This window comes from Mastomys coucha, unplaced genomic scaffold (assembly GCF_008632895.1).
Source record: "Mastomys coucha isolate ucsf_1 unplaced genomic scaffold, UCSF_Mcou_1 pScaffold1, whole genome shotgun sequence".
NCBI classification, from domain to species: domain Eukaryota; kingdom Metazoa; phylum Chordata; class Mammalia; order Rodentia; family Muridae; genus Mastomys; species Mastomys coucha.
In genome coordinates this window covers 47,720,791-47,739,143 of record NW_022196891.1, presented here as the reverse complement: position 1 = coordinate 47,739,143, position 18,353 = coordinate 47,720,791, and the positions used below count along the sequence as shown (strand labels likewise).

The window sequence follows — 18,353 nt, the reverse complement described above, 5'->3', positions numbered from 1 at the left end:
AGTCTCTTGGAAAGAGAGTCTCAGTGAGGGATTGTCTCAATCAGGTTGGTTTGTAGCCATTCTGTCTGGATTCCATTAATTGAGGTGGGAGAATGGGTTCACTGTGGGTGGCAACTTCTTTAAAATACACACACACACACCCACACATACTCACACTCACACACCCACACGCACACATCCTACCACCACCACCATGACATTTGGTCTTTTTAGACTGAGTAGGTACAATTCTGAGTCTTTGGTGCCTTCCTACTCCTCCTTGGTATGATCTTAACTTCTGCCACAGCTTTCTTCTTGGTCTCTGCCAGTCTTTCTTCCATTGACATAGTAACCATGGCTATCCATCTATCTATACATACATATACACACACATACATTCTAGTATATATATGTGTGTACATATATATATATATATATGCTAGACACCTTTATACTAGACATATATACATGTATGTACATATATACATATATATATGTATATATATATATATGAGACACCTTTTAACAGCTTTCCCTAAGTTTGAGTTCATACAAATCCTTCCCATGACAATTCCCACATGATCTGTCCCTGAATACCTCTCCATGCTCTCTCTTTCTTTCCTTCCCTCTAGTTTTCTCCCAAATGTTGAGTTATATGCAGACCATCCTAGTTACAGCCTCATTTCACTTGGTCTTATTTCTTTGTCAAGAGTGCTTTCAGGTCTCAGCTCAAATGTTCAAAATTAAAAACAAAAAGTTTCTTGTCCACTTACCTAAAGTTGCTTTTCTTACCCCCAAGTTGTTCTCCACTAGTTTAATTACTTAATTTATTTAAAAAATGTAATTATCTAACTGATTACCATACATGCTAAAATATGTGTTATTTGATTGTTATTTTTTCTATATACAGTATAAGTTTTGTCTCTCTTTATTGCAGTAAATTCTCCAACTCAAATAAGCCTGTGTAAAGAAGTCACAACTCAAATAATATGAATACAAGCTGTGCACCTACATTGGGCAAATCTACCTCTACACTACTATATTCCCCAGCTATGAGATCCCCTATAAATTGTGGTTTCTCTAGGCGCTTCTGCTCCATTTTCCTTCCACTTCCTCTTTCGTGATCCTTTCTTCTCCCCGTCTTCCTCTTCTCCCCCAAACTTTTCAGTTCCACCTTCCCTTCCACTGCCCAATCACTGGCCCTAGCCTTAATTTTACAAGTTAAAATGGGCAGAAGGATACAAGACAACACCTGAGTATGTGATTCACTCCTCATTGGGGCAGCCCCTCTTGCGGAAGCAGAATTAGTATCAGAATACAAACAGCACCAGGGCTATCCACAACATCTCTTGATCATTGAAATGTTTCTAATTTATAAGTAGTATCTGACACATGGGCAAATGCCAAAATATATTTACTTAATTCGTAGTTGAATAAATTAATAAATACTTTCTTTGGGAGGTCTTTTCAGAGCACTTCAATTCCCCCTTTTTGGGATCCCCACTCTACTAAGAATACATTTCTTTCAGTATTATTATGTTCCTTGTGTTTTGTTTCTATATATTCTTAAGTATGCTCTACTGAACTGTAGGATACTGGGGGACAGAATTAGATAATTAAATATTTGTTGAATTTATGGACCAATCATAGTTGATGAACTTTTCCTTATCTATTAGGATATAGATAGAAGAGACAGGCTCACTGCCACTTCTCTATATGTGTGACCACTTGAGGCATTTGGATCAAGGTGAGCTTTTTGAAAAACAGGGATGTTCTTTAAGATTGCCCTCAGTCTCATGTTGTCATCTCAGCTCAAGGTTTGGAAAAATGAATCCATTCTATTTTCTTAGACATGGCATTTCAAGAAATCACTAGCTCATATCTTTGAGAAGGTTGCATTAAGGGTGATGAGCTTTTGAAGCCAGATTACATTTTTGTCACATTCTATGCCATTCATGATTCAACATGAATGTTATCTTGTCACACATCATTTTTGTTATCTCTTTCCTCTTGTAGCTCCTCTTTGCCTTCCCCACTTCCCTTCAAGTCCTTCTCTTTTCTCCTTTTATGTCTAAACTTGCTCATAAGCTTTGCCCCACCCCAGCTCTAAGGACAGTACCCAGGACCTTACATATGCTAGGCAAAGGCTCTAGCATTCTCATATTGCCTTCATCCCATTCTGTAAGTACTTAGAGACATTACGTAGTGCATCCATATCTATGCAGGTGATGGAGAAGGGAGTCTGCTTCCTGCTCCCATCGCTCTAATTGCAGACTCTGCCTACAGTATTGCTTGAAGCTGTTATATTAGGCAGAACAGAAAGAATTCTGATGGTCCTAGTTGAAGATTTAACAGAAGACCCTTGGGATGTGTTCTATGTACATTGAAGGAGATTTAACAGAAACTATAGACTCTAAACAGATCATGTCAGCAGCTCCTCTTCCAGGCCAAGACAATGACTCTTTTAAGGTGAAGAGAAGATTTGGAATGTCATGTTTTTATTTCAAATGTGTATTTTAACCTAATTTGCTGTAAAAGCATGGACTATGACTTATACATCTTCCCATCTCTAGTCTTTGTACTAGTATATGAAAATTGCAGGACCAGTGAATATTTTTGATAATGACTATCTTTCATAGCATCTTTCACCCCTAGTATCATTTCATGATTTTGTTTGTACGAAATGTTGTTGTAGGGGCCAGAGAGAAGGGGATGGGATTATGAATACAGAAGATCCTTAAATATCACAACTAACAAACCACAGAGGAAATCATTTTTAATATACCTAATCAAGTCATTACTGACATTAGTTGTTTCATATAGAGACAAGATTAAAAACCAATAAAACTAAAGCCGATATTAGGAAGAGATGTTTCTTTAAATTTTATCTTTTTTTTTTTTTTCAAGACATGTTTTCTCTGTGTAGCCCTGGGTGTCCTGGAACTCACTCTGTAGACCAGGCTGGCCTTGAACTCAGAAATCTGCCTGCCTCTGCTGGGATCAAAGGCATGGGCCACCATTGCCTGGCTATTCATTTATTTTTGTGTGTTTGTGTGTGTTTGCCTGAGTGAGTGTATACAAGAGTGTCCCTGCTAGACCAGCAGAGGTCAGACGAGGACATTTGATCCCCTGGAACTGGAGGCATAAATGGTTGTAAGGCACTGTGTGGGTGTTCAACTTAGAACCCAGGTCCTCTGCAAGAACAATTAGCGTTCTTAACCATTGAGCCACCCCTCTAGCTACAATGGTTTTTTTTTTTTTAAGAGCTACCTTATTTATAGGCAGAGCTACTTTTTGAGTGCTATATTGCTGATTTTCTTACTTATAGGTGGGGATAACATATAGACTCCATTTCAGAACATTTCTTTTTTGAGTGGTAAGCCAGAGAAGAATTTTTTTTTATGTCCTTCTTAGGTGTGCAGCTGTACAAATGGTTGTGAAAACAAGTCCAGATGGCCAGTAAGCACCAAAATCATGTATTTTAGTCTAAAAGCCAACATTAGGTTATAGAGAAGGTATTTTAACAGCTCACTCAAGCACATAATCTTCAAGGGCAGTGCACAGTGGAGCTCAGTGGGAGAGAGGTCGCTGAACCTGTAGAGAGGCCCTGAGAGTGTGAGTAGAGGACATTTCTGATTTCAGGGAGCTGGCTTCTAAAGACACAGCATCTATTCTTCAGACTGAAGAATAAAGCCATGATGAAGGTAGTAATGTCATCGATAATAATTCACTTATTCTGTTGCACATAGACACACACACACACACACAGAGACACACATTAAATATCTGTCATCTTTTGTATGCCTTAAATTTTACTTGGTGCACAGAATACAGCAATGACTGGGACAGAAGGTACTCTTCTTTATAGAGCTCTTAATTGGTTAAAGAACTAGAACACAGTAGCACTACTGATATTAACCTAATAATACTAATAGTAATAGTTGGCTATGGGGAACCTTGGTCTAATGGCTTATGTGCACTGAGACACTGTTGAGTCAGGCAGTCCTCTTAGTGCATCATCACATGTATCCTTACATTCGAGCCTCATAATAACTTTGCAGTGTAAATACTACTGTTGTTATATGTATAAAAAATGGAGGGCTTAAAATTAAACTTTTATTGCCCAGGTAATATGTGTCAAGTAGTAATGGTAGGTCCAATTTATGAAACCATTTTTAATTTGGAAAAATCAACGCTTGTGATCATGCTTCTCCGCATGCCTACCACCTCCTGTTGTCTCCAGTCTTTGGAGAAAGTGGGTTTGGATCTAATACAAGCTGCCAAGAAGAGCTTTCCTAAGTAGAGATGTGGCATAGAACAAAGATGTAGGAAGTATGTCTGGGTGCCTGTTACAGATGTAGATGATACAGATGTAGTTACAGATGCAGAGCTAGGATGTTCATGAATCAGGGGTGCAAAGGAAATGGTTAAACTGTAGAACAGTGATGTATAAATTTCTACTGGGATCCAAAGTAGATGTGCAAAAGATCTTACATTTGTAATCTTATTACTAGCCAAGTACCTCTTACCTAAGATCCATGTACCTACCTACTTTTCCTGATCACAATCTTCTTTGGTTTTGTGTGATTGTACTTAAATCCTTTCCCCTGATGTGGTAGGATAAGGTATCCTGACTAGATTCTCATTTCTCATTGTATTTATTGCTTATTAACTGTATTTATTCTCACTGTATTTATTGCTTATTAACTTCTGCAACAAGGGATTAAGTCAGAATGGCAAATAAAAAAAACCTGGTAAATGAAATGAAAAAAATTACAGCAATTGAAAAATAGCCTAGAAGGCCATTTCATGGCTCAGGAAGAACATGTTATAGATAATAAGTGTTATAAGAGGGAATAAAAACCATGCTCAAATGGCAACAGCTTAATTTGTTGGACTTTCAGGGTCACAGAAAATGGCAATAATTGATCTGGGAATTCTGGTGGTAATTTTAAAATGAGTGTTTCTAACTAGTCATATGGTGTAATTAGTCTTGGAAAAACACTAAGTTTAGATGCTTTGGTATGAGAAGAGGAAGTTGCAAGAAGTAAGAAGCCATGTCTGAAATTGGTATCTAGTTTTAAAACTGCCCATGTACAACAGTAGTTTCTTGGTCTGTCCCGGTGTCCTACTAAACAGAGGTGCTGCAGACATTCCAGGTTTAGCGCTGGTAAGCCACCAGAACTTTCACGTAGTTTCCATAACTTGTACACTGGGAGATAGAAGGGAGGGAAATATTTCCCACCAGTGGTTTCCTTTGTTTCTAGGAAAGGCCTTACACTCTCCCCTACACTGTAGTCCTGCCTGGAAGGAATAACGGACGTTATTATTATTTCTTTTCAAAAGGGGCTACTTGTATAATTTTAAGTCAGTGCTCCCTGAATGTATAAGCTTCCACACGTTTCCTGGGGACGGCTATAATCGAAGGAGATGAAATTGGTGTTTGTGTGATTTTAGGCTAACCCCCTAAACTGTAGCTCAGATAGTCGAGCTTTCTCGTAAACAAGCAGAGTATGGAAATCCGGAGGTATGACCAGGCTAATCAGAGAAGGAAGTTCTGCCCTTCTTAGTGATAACAGCCAGGTAGAGATTGTAACAGGACAGGCTAGGTTGATTCTGCAATACTGACCATCAGCATTAGATATGTTATCAATGGATCCATTCAGCACTGTGATAATAAATGCATCACATTAGTAGTTTGAACTAAAGGCTTTTAGTGCCCAAGAAATTTTTAAAAATTTTTTATTAGATATTTTCTTTATTTACATTTCAAAATTTATCCCCTTTCCTCTTTTCCCTTCCGAATCCCCCTCCCCATCACATCCTCCCCACTCCCCCTGCTCACTAACCCACCCACTTCTGCTTCCCTGTCCTGGCATTCCCCTGCACTGGGGCATCGAGCCTTCACAAGACCAAGGCCCTTTCCTCTTATTGATGACCCACAAGGCCATCCTCTCCTACATATGTGGCTGAAGCCTTGAGTCCCTCCTTGTGTACTCTTTGGTTGGTGGTTTAGTCCTTGGGAGCTCTTGGGGGTACTGGTTGGTTCATAAGTTGTTCCTCCTAAGGGGCTGCAAACCCCTTCAGCTCCTTCAGTCCTTTCTCTAGCTCCTCTATTGGGGACCCCATGCTCAGTCCAGGCTGTGAGCATTCACTTCTGTATTTGTCAGGAACTGACAGAGTGTCTCAGAAGACCGCTATATCAGGCTCCTGTCAGCAAGCACTTGTTGGCATCCACAATAGTGTCTGGGTTTGGTAACTGTATATGGGATGGATCCCCAGGTGGGACAGTCACTACATGGCCTTTCCTTCAGTTTCTGCTCCAAACTTTGTCTCTGTATCTCCTCCCATGAGTATTTGGATTCCCCTTCTAAGAAGGACTGAAGTATCCACACTGTGATTTTCCATCTTCTTGAGCTTCATGTGGTTTGTGAATTGTATTCTGAACTTCTTGGATATTTTGAACTTCTGGGCTAATAGCCACTTACCTGTGAGTGCATACCATATGTGTTCTTTTGTGATTGGGTTACCTCACTCAGGATGATATTTTCAGAGATTCTGATGTTGGTTAAGATCAAAGGTTGACCAAAGGGATTTCGACACTCAAGATATTTACACAAATATTTGCAACTAGTAAAATACCTTTTAAGAAGTATATTCTTGTCTAATCTCCTTGTCGTCCTCAAACCATAAAAGTTTTTTCCTCAACTAACTTCTCTGTCCTTTCATTTACACTCCCAGAGTTCAGAGATCAAAATTGAAAAACAAAACAAAACAAAACAAAACAAAAAACAAACCAGGATTGCAGATGTTAGAAGAATAGAGATCTGTCCTGTGGGTGGGATTGCCTGGAAAACTTAGCATTGATTCTAAGTGTACGTAGGTTCCTAAAGTTTCCTAAATCCAAGGACACTAACATATTGGTCATGCCTGCCTTTCTGCAACAAAAATATGAGGGATCTCAGAGGCCCTTGATGGCATTGAAGCTGACATTTGAGACAGGTTGATGGGCACAGGTGAATTTAGGTTTCCAGATTACTCCATAGGTAAAGCTGGGGGGTTGAGAGCTCACAAGAATAACAGAGGACCAAAGGCTGACTCCAAAAGTGAGGCTCTAGTGGCTGATAATGTCTACTTGAGGGAGGATCAGAGTCATCCAGCTGAAGGTAGAGACAAAGGAATGATTTTTATTAAAAATTATTTCCTTTATTGGTGCTCCTTCTCTGGCCAAAGACCAGCTTAATTATTCTAGGGATGTAAGAGTAGCTCTTCCTGAAATGCCTAGCACAAACAGAGGGAATACCACATCTTGATAAGAGCCTGCACCTCTTATGTATTATAGAGAAAAGGAACAAAGCATATACCTTCTGATCAAAACTCCAGCCAAGGGCCTATGTCTGATTTGAGGCTCATAATCTTGTTACAAGATGGGTGATATCTCGTATTCCCATTTTATAGTTGAGAAAGATAAGGTTGAGAAATTATATAAATTGCCTGAGATTATTCATTTATTTTCTCCATGACGTAATTACTTGAGCTCTTTCTGATTGTGGTAGTTTGAATATGCTTGACCCAGGGAATGGCACTATTAGGAGGTGTGGCCTTATTGGAGTAGGTGTGGCCTTGTTGGAATGAGTGTATCACTGTGGGTGTGGGCTTTAAGACCATCTTCTTAGCTGCCTGGAAGCCAGTCTTCTCCTGTTTGCTTTCGGAACAAGATGTTAAACTCTCAGCTCCTCCTGCATCATACCTGCCTGGGTGCTGCTATGGGGCACTTGATGATAATGGACTGAACCTTTGAACCTGTAAGCTAGCCCTATTAAATGTTTGTCTTTATAAGAGTTGCCTTGGTCATGGTGTCTGTTCACAGCAATAAAACCCTAAGACACTGGCGTACTACAACATTTAAAATATGCATAGTTTATATGATATAAAAGCATGTAGTATGAAGAATGCCTATATATAGTGGATCATGCAAGTATTCACTTAGATGAAAAGGAATGCACTTAGGTTTAAGAAACTGAGATAGGTCCATGAGGATGCAAGTTTGTATCCATGATGGAAAGGAGCCAACCATTCTGAGTGGGGAACAAATGTCTTCATTTTAAAATGGTTTATAACTTCCTTAGTTGATTTCTTGAACCAACAGATAGAATTTGGCACGATAAATACAGGATATGTAGGACATACCCAAATAGTGTGCTAATGGACACTTTGAGAAGAGCAACTTATGTAATGCTCTACTTCTATGCACAATGAAGTGGAAGGTAAGGGGAAACATTGTACTTGTGAATGGTATAGTGATACATACATGTGATACATGTGATTCAAGTGATACAATGATACAAAAAGGCTAAATAACAATTTTATATACTCATGGTTGATGGATCCATAATCAATATTTATGGAACAAGTAGGGATTGTGGTGACCAATAATGATGATACTTTTAAAACCATACATTTCTTTTTTTTTCTTTTTTTTTTATTAGATATTTTCTTTATTTATATGTCATATGATTTTTCTTTTCCCAGTTTCCCCTCCCAGGAACAAACAAACAAACAAACAAACAAACAAAAACAACAAGAAAAAACCCCTGTTGGCTCCTCCCCCATGCTTGCCACCCCACCCTCTCCCACTTATTGGCCCTAGCATTCCCCTAACTGGGGCACAGAACCTTCACAGGACCAAGGACCTCTCCTCCCATTGATGATTGATTTTGCAATCCTCTATTATACACATGCTGCCAGAACAATCAGTCCTACCAAGTATACTCCTTGGTTGGTGGTTGAGTCCCTAGGAGCTCTGAGGGTACTAGTTAAAAACCATACATTTCTAAAAGAGTTATTATTAATGCCATCTTTGGAAATGATTCTCCACTGTCTTGATCTATATTAATTTTACTCTGCTCTTCATGTTTATGACACAGACTTTCTTTTGAGCATCACACTGCCAAGAAGTGGTAGAAATCATCTCCTCTTTCCTGTTTTTGACTCATGGGTTTAATGCTAACATAATATTTAGTCAAATTTTAAACTGATGCAATGAGGCCTCTTCCATCTCCTACTGCCTACTTACAGGAGTGTGGTGATACTCACTGCTGACCCCTTCCAGTGATCTGACCATGTGTGAAACACATCAACGAGGACTCATATATCTGACTATAGTCCTCTTAAATTGTTAGTTGTTTGATATAAGGGTATTTGATCATGGCATTGAGCAATGTTTATTTTTCAAACTTATAATCATACTTCATGGATGTGTCAGTAAAGGCGTGATGGTTTGTATCTGCTCGGCCCAGGGAGTGGCACTATTAGAAGGTGTGACCCTGTTGGAGTAGGTGTGTCATTGTGGGTGTGGGCTTTGAGACCCTCATCCTAGCTGCCTGGAAGCCAGTATTCTGCTAGCAGCCTTCAGATGAAGATGTAGAACTCTCAGCAACTCCTGCACCATTTCTTCCTGGATGTTGCCATGCTCCTGCCTTGTTGATAATGAACTGAACCTCTGAACCTATAAGCCAGCCCTAATTAAATGTGTCCTCTGTAAGACTTGCATTAATCATGGTGTCTGTTCACAGCAGTAAAGTCTTAACTAAGACAGAAGTTGGTACCAGGGACTAGGGCATTGCTGTGATAAGCCTGATCCTGCTTTTCTTTGGAAGAATGTGGATTTGGGGACTTTGGGTTTGGAAAGCAGTGGAATGCTTTAAATGGGGCTTAATGGGCTATCCTAGTAGGAATATGGAAGACTTTATTACTGAGAGTGATTTGAATTGTGTGGACCTGGCCCAAGAAGAAAGTGGAGAATTTCAGTGTATTGCCTAGAGACTGTTTTTGTGGTATTTTGGTAAAGAATGTGGCTTCCTTTTTGCTTTTTCTGAAGAGTCTGCCTGAGGCTAAGGTGAAGAGACTCAGATTAATTGCACTGACAAAGGAAGACTCAGAAACGCTCATCATATACTTTGTTCTCTGGTTAAGTCTCATGAGCATTTTAAACAAGCATAGCAAGCTGAGAAAGGAAAAATTATAAAATATATGGTTTGAATATTCAAGGGGTACCAGGAAGTGAAGTGGAACCGAATCCTGTGTTCAAGGAGATTAAATTGAATTAACGGACCTTGGGGCAAGATCCCACCCAGCTAAATTTAGGTCCAGGCATATGCTTGGCCCAGGAGCAGCACTATTAGAAGGTGTGGTCTTGTTGGAGTAGGTGTGTCACTGTGGGTGTGGGCTTTGAGACCCTCATCCTAGATGCCTGGAAGCCAGTATTCTGCTAGCAGCCTTCAGATGAAGATGTAGAACTCTTAGCTCTGCCTACACCCATGCTCCTGCCTTGATGATAATGGACTGAACCGCTTTACATGTAAGCCAGCCCCAATTAAATGTTGTCTTTTGTAAGTCTTGCATGGTCATGGTGTCTGTTCGCAGCAGCAAAGCCTTAACTAAGGCACATGCTATCTACCCCACGCTTACAAACCTTTTAAGTGAATCTTCCCTATTCATGGACACTTTTGGAAGACAGCTTGTGGTAACCTCTTTATTCTGCTCATGCTCCTAAAGAGCATAAACATTGCTGATTAGATGGGGGAAACAGCAAAGGCCAAGCGGGGGGCAACTTCATGGACTTCTTGGCAATCTGTGACTTGGGATTATTCCACATAACAAGCTGGACTACTCAGGCTATCTTTTGGTAATTTAAACTGGGAAATATGGACACAATCAGGATATCATGGTCATTAATTAACTAAAGTCACGGCAGAGCTGGAGTTTGGCCAATGTGTGCTATGCTGGAAGTTTTTAAGCATCAGAGTCAGAAGAAGAGCAGAGTATGAAGAGAGGGAAACATATAATTATAATAGCAGTGAGTATCAGCAAGTGCTTCTAAGGACTAGAACATTCTAAGCACTAGGACGAGTGCTTCTTAGAACTAGAATTCTAAGCATTTTATAATTTTTATTTCACTTAATATTAATTATGATGATTAATATTGATAGCCAACTTGGTATGATCTAGAATCACCCAGGAATCAGATATTCTGCATATCAGGTATTGACATTAAAATTAATAACAGTGGCAAAGTTACAGTTATGAAGTTTCGTCAACATTAGTTTTAGGGTTGGGAGACAGCACAGCAGGAGGAGCTATAGGGGTCACAGCATTAGGAAAGCTGAGAACCACTGTATTAGGGGCTTATTAAACCAACACATATTCTAGTTTTGGAAATTCAAGAGCTCTACTGAGACCTATGACCCTGAGGGTCACTGTCTGAGGATGAGAAAAGCTGATGTTCCTGTCCTCAAATTTAGTTAGTAAATTGGGCATGGTAGCACACACCTGTATCCCAGGACTTCGAAGGTAGAGGTAGGTGCATGAAGACTAACTTTGGCTGCACTGTTTATTCAAGGTCAGCCTGAGCTACATGAGGGCCTCTCTGAAGACCAAAAATTATTCTAGTGATGAATGGAAGATGACACAAAAATCATACTAAATGCAAAATCATTGCGAATGTTTAGACAAATCCTGGTCCCTATGTGTGTTTGGCAGAAACAAATGCTAATTATAGATCTCTACATCTAGTAACATACACAGATCGTTCTATACATAAAATGAGTTACTCACATACTAATTTAATCAAGCACCCAAGGAATTCCTGACCACCAAAAAAGGCCCCACAGGACTGATTTTAAAACAAAACCTTCTTTTAAAAAGAAATAAGACAATCTAATAATGTTTTTAGGGACAGAAAATGAAAATTCTAGCAGATGGGAGGCTAAATACCATCTATAGAAGCAATACATAAAAGAAGCTCAACTAAGGAAGCGAAGAAAAAAATTACATTAGAGATAAAGTATTCCCTCCGAGAACAACTTTGGTTAGGTTTCCCCTGCTGTTTCCTTTACTTCCTAAGAGGATACCATTGTGCAATCCAGGCTGACCTTGGACTCTCAATTCTCCTGCCTTAGCCTCTCGAATATTGGAACCACAAGCATGCACTGCAAGTTTTTTTTTTAACATTTAAATATTTTGGACAGTTTCATGCACATATATATTGTGATCACAGACTTGTGACCTTCTCAGCCATAGGCTTTGACCAGATTTATAGTACCAGCATGTATTCTGTCCTCTATGACAGGCTTCTAACCTAAGCTGAAAGTGAGTGGTTACCCCTAAACATAGACACTATGGCATCAGTGAGTATATCTTAGTAGCATTATTGTACTGGCTGGTTGTGTGTCAACTTGACACAAGCTGGAGTTATCGCAGAGAAAGGAGCCTCCCTTGAGGAAATGCCTCCATGAGTTCCATCTGTAAGGCATTTTCTCAGTTAGTGATCAAGGGGGTAGGGCCCCTTGTGGGTAGTGCCATCCCTAGGCTGGTAGTCTTGGGTTTTATAAGAAAGCAAGCTGAACAAGCCAGGGAAAGCAAGCCAGTAAGTATCATCTCTCCATGGCCTCTGCATCAGCTCCTGCTTCCTGACCTGCTTGAGTTCTAGTCCTTAATTTCTTTGGTGATGAACAGCAATGTGGAAGTGGAAACTGAATAAACACTTTCCTCACCAACTTGCTTCTTGGCCATGATGTTTGTACAGAAATAGAAACCCTGACCAAGACAATTACCAATTTAGAATTAGAATTATTTATCTATAAATTCTAAATTGCCAACCCATAAAGATAATTTCAAGTACATTAGACATACATTAAATTTGCTTTTCAGTTTCTGTATTCACCTGAAATACAGATAAATACAGATAAACTGAACAAAGGCCTTGTACTCATTGGTCTTTATATGCCATGAACTCTTGGGTTTTGAAGGTGAATATTTTAGTTAAGTGTTTAACTAAATGTTTAATGGATATAAATGTTTATATCCATTTAATTAAATGTTTGATGGATATAAATAATTTTGGAAAAATGCAAAGATAACCCAGTAGAAACAATTTTGGAACTGTGCTTGGGACACAACAGTCACACAATCTGTGTCCCTGAGAGAATCACCTCAGTTTCCTGAGCTGCTAAGGTTATGTGCGAAGGGTAGAGCCATTGTGTTCTGACTGTGAATAAAGGTATCTGCAGATGCTGGCTATGCCATATGCAATTCATCCCCAGAGATGCTAATTATTCTTTAAGAATGTGGTAATGAGGTGAAACACAACTATCCGCCAGCAGGCATAATAGATCATATTTCCTATCACTCATTTAAATCAGCACATTAATTCTCATTACAAGATAAAGCCAGTGATAGAAACAGAGGCAGAAAGTAGAGTCTAGCAAGTACAGGCAACAAGCCACACAATAGTTGGCTCTTGAGATGCTGATCTCATTAACTTGTAGCCAGACTTGCTGAAAGATGGCTATCAGAAGAAAAACAAAAATCCCCTCGATGGTGCAATATTCATGTTAATAGCCTGTAGCAAGGAAAAAACATACAGTTCAAGTCAAATGCCATAAAAGATAATTCCTTTGAATGCTACATGAAACCAGAGGGCGAAGTTACAGTCTTCACTTTGTGTACCATTGTTCCTCAGGACTCCTTCACCCAACACCCATCACGTCAAAGGAGAAAGGAGAGCAGAGTGTGTTCAGAAAACTTACACTCATTAGGACTCAGGACCAGGGGGAATCTCAAAGCTAGGTGGAAGTTGGCCTTCTAGATCTAACTAATTAATATTTTCAAATTTGGATTCCCATGTTCTCTGTCTTCCTTCAGCTGTTGGTTAGAATACAGTCCGGAACACAGGTTTAGGGTAGATAGCTGATTTGTTCTCAGGGAAAATATATATGTAGAGGAGTGGGAGAAAATGGCTTAATTAACCCAATAGTGTGACCTCTGAGATGGGAAAGAAGCTAGAAGGTGGGCTGGACCTTAAACATTGATAATCCTCTCAGATCTTGAGACTCATCACACAAGAGTGTGGTGGGATCAAGCACTGTGTTCTTAGGTCACATCTGCCTGTCAAACGAATGAACAGAGTAATGAAATGTTCAGGGAGTTGGCTCTGCAAGCCACTGCCGAACAGTGAATCGAAGGTGTTAGGAAATAAAGGGAAGCCAGTCACGTGGGCCCCAGTGATGCTAAGAGTAGCTCACATATTTTAATGGAAGAAAACAAAAACCTCCACAGGCTTTTTCATTAGAAAAAAAAAAAAAACAACTTGAGTGTTACCTCTGCCACCCTTTTTTGACCTTGAGCACATAGTAAATGTCCACATAGAAAAAATGAGATGGTCTGGGGAGATGATGGCTCAGGGGAAAAGTGCTTACTGTATAAACATGAGGACCTGAGTTCTGGTCCCCAGGAGCCACATAAGAGCTGGATGTGGCATTGGAGTGAATCTCAGAGAGTGGAGAAAGGTGGATCATGAGGGCTCACTGCCAGTCAGAACCACTGAATGGGAAATATCAAAGTTCAGTGAAAGACCCTGGCTGAGAGAAAGACAGAAGAGGTGAGGAAGTGATTGAGAAAGATATCCCAATATTGACTCTTGTCTTCTACCTGTTCAACCATGGATGAGCAGCCCCCACCCCAACACAAACATGTATACATCACACACAAACACATACACAAAAAATGAAAAGAGATAATTGCAAAGTGTTTGACACAGTACATTATGATAGCTACAGTGAAGTGATAATAAATAGTAAATAGATAGTGATACTGAAGGCTTATTTCTATATTATATGATCATTGTATTGATGGTTTTAACATAATTGATTATTGGAAAATTTGCAATCTTTTGATATTGTATCAGCTTTTCAGAAGAACAGCGCCAACATGATGTATGTATAATTGAAAGATTTATTAGATTGGCTTATATGATTACAGGGTAAATGATCCCACATCTGCAGGCTGGAGTGGAAACCAGTAGTTAAAGAATCAAGAGCCTCAGAATAAGAGGAACCAATGAAGTAGCCTCAGTTATGCAAACCCCATGGCTGTTCTGGGTACAGATTTGTTTTAGGGACTAAAGAACCTGGAGTCCGATATCTATTGGCAATAGGGGCAGGAAAAAAAAGATAGTGTGTGAATGTGTGGGGCACTCTTCTTGGCTTTTGTTGTTCTGCCTGGGACTTTAGCCTATTGAATATTGACACCTAAATTTGACTGGTTTTCTCTACTGTATGTTGATCTACTTGCCAACCATTTGCTGAAAAGCCCCCACCTTCCAGAGAACATGCACATTCATTTCCTTTCTTCTCTCTCTCTCTCTCTCTCTCTCTCTCTCTCTCTCTCTCTCTGCAAGTGTTCTATAGCAGAGAAGTGAGTTTTAGCAGATTTTATAGCAAGGGTAATTTGAAAACAAACAAATGAACTATAAGTTTGTTTTTGTCAGGCATCAAAATCAGAATCATTGTCTTAAAACACAGGGAAGAAGGGCCTGGGAAGGGTGATGTGAAGTATGGCTGGGTCTGGCTGTGGGAAGAACAGTGGGAATGTGGGAACAGGGAGGTAGTGTTGCTTTCCAAAATGAGCTATTTAAGTTTTAAATTTGGTGAAATATTGATGAAAACAGATAATAGTATAGACTAAATTCAGTGGACTACAGGAACGTTTTTTTAGAAAATATTTTTATTTCATTTACAGAGAGAGGAGGGGCAGGGAGGAAGAGAGGGAGATGGAGTGGGAGGGAGAGGGAGAAAGAGGGAAAAAGGAGGAAGGGAGGGAGGAAGGGAAAGAGAGCCTGGTTTGTGCGTGATGACAGTGTGGAGATATGCCTCAGAATTTACTCTATATGTTTTTCCACCAGAGCTCATTTGCCTCCACTATGGAGATATCATTTACTGGAAATAATTTTTCTACTCCAGTTGATTGACAGGAATCAAAAGTAAAAGACAAAGTTAAGTATAACATCTTTAACGGTGTTCATGCTCAGCAGCATGCTGATCAGTATGCTACACTTGGGTCAGGACCTCTAACTTCCTGTCTCCTCTTTCTTAGTGCTTGTAGCCATTACAGCAAACGAGGCTAAATAGACACCCAGGGGGAGAGAGCAGAGGACATTACAGTGATGCTGGTGTACAAATCTCATACAAGATTTAGCAGTGTGGTAGAGGTACAAACTCTGTCTATGGTTTTTAAGACACTGATTATGTATACTCAAAATGCAGAAGCCCCTGAAACTAGAACATTTTAGAATACTCATCCCTTGCACCATGGCAAATAGACCATTGTAGCTGAAGTTGCCTATGGTAGACTAAAAGGTATGTAGGGTTTGGTGGTTGGCACAAACTCCATTTTTACCATGTTCAGACAGGGCAAATGATTAAATCCTAGGTCTTCCTTCATGTTGTGAGGAACAGCTAATCTTAGATATTTGGAAGTCAGGCCTCAGAAACTGCTGTAAGATTATCCTTTTTCTTCAAGACAATCCTGATGAGGCTTACAATTGCAAGTTTGAGTTGAATTTTGAACTTGTGGAACTTCATAAGAGGGGGAATGATGCTGAGCCCCTGGCATGTGGTGTTGGCTCTGCCTTGGTAGCAATGTATCCAAGCATAGGTCTTTTCTGCAGGGTGGCTGCTTGTGCTGAATGCACGAGTAAATGGCATTCTTTTGAAACTCATCTTTTTTTTTGGTTTTTCGAAACAGGGTTTCTCAGTGGAGCCCTGGCCGTCCTGGAACTCACTCTGTAGACCAGGCTGGCCTCGAACTCAGAAATCCACCTGCCTCCTCCTTTATGTATCATCATTGCCGACTTAAAATGAAACTTTAAGCAGCTAATCATAGTGCAGGAACTCTGGAAAATAATTAAGAATCAGAGTTTAGAGATTTCTAACTCTTCAGCACAAGTCTCACCATGATTATTTTTGGTATATTTAGGCAAAGCCTCCCAACAAGTAATTTTTAACTTGTACAGTTATAACAAGAATATGATTTGCTAATACAAGCATTTTTAAGTGTAAGTATGTATCTTTATGTTTTCATAGAGTTGTTAGGTAGTTTTCAGAAATTATCCTATCATGTAAATGGAAAATAGCTGTGACTAGTCTCCTATGCTGGACTGCCAGTTGCCTAGGAACATCTTGCAGACTTCTTCCTCGGCTTTTGATTATTTACCTAGCAAAGATTTTTCAAACACCCTCTGAGACAAAGACAACACACATCTTTATGAAGTAACATGTTAGCTAATCACAAAGTGCCATTGCTTTTTGTGTATAAATATCCTGTACATTAATGATATGGAAACAGACTAAAAGCAGTTATGACTTTGATAATAACTCTCTCCACATTCTCTATGCACCTTGGCCTGTTTATTTTTCATTCAGTTTTCTATCTGGTCTGTCAATGTGTGAGTGTGAGTGTGTGTGTGTGTGTGCCCATTAGCATGCATGTGAGTGTAAATTCCCCATTTGTCTTCTGGACATATTGCTTTAGTCTTCCTAATGCTGTGACCTTCTAATACAGTTCCTCATGTTGTGGTGACCGCCCCCCCCCATAAAATTACCTTGTTGCTAGTTCATAACTATATTTTGCTACTGTTATGAATTGTAGTGTAAGTATCTGATATGCAGGACATCTGATTTGTGATCCCTGTGAAAGGGTCATTTGATACCCCCCCCAATAGTTTGAGAAACACTGTTTTATAGGGACAATAACCTATTCAAGAGAGTGGAGCTCTCTTGACTTAAACACCTCCCCAGATCCCCCTTCTCCCAACTTTGGGAATTAAATTTTCTATATCTAAATCTTCATGTATAGCAACAACTCTCAATTATATAAGTGGGGAATAACAGGTAATATAAAGAGGTCAGAGATACCTCTAGAAATCTGTGGTGCCTGGCATAGCCCTCCATGATGCAGTTATCTATTCTTAAATATCAGTGGTGCCAAGTGTAGAAACCCTACTGTACAATAAACATAGCAGCTACATTTCGTTTATTAATACTCGATTTAGGGATAATCATGGATCCAAGCCAGCGTGGCTTCTATGAAGCATTCCTCTCGCAGGAAGTGGTGCATTTTTTATGGTTGATGTTATCTTTGAACATGGCATATAGGACCATTGTGTCTACCCTGCCAGCAGCTGGGGGATGAAAGCAACATGTAGAATAAAGAGCTAAGAAAAATGAAGAGAAAAAGGCCCAGAACCTTGATGTACATCTGGACAGTTTCTATCACGGTCTCTTTTTATATGGAGTATCAAATTCATACATTTTCTAAAGCAGCACTCACAGTATTTTCCTAGTACTTGGACCCTAAGGCATCCTAACTGATCAGGCCACTCTGAATTGCTTGTGGGTGATTCAAAATGATGACACTAAATGATGTGTTTAGAGTGCAGTATTAGAGAAGAGCAAAATTGTCAAACCAGCCAGAGAACCAAATAACCCTATTAAAAAATGGGGTACAGAGCTAAACAAAGAATTCTCAATTGATGA

General features: G+C 39.6%; 1 protein-coding gene across 3 annotated transcripts in view; it reads left to right on the top strand.

Moving 5' to 3' along the window:
* Hmcn1 (hemicentin 1) overlaps positions 1 to 18,353 on the top strand; it is a 473,399-nt gene that overhangs the window by 21,124 nt on the left and 433,922 nt on the right. The window lies entirely within an intron of this gene.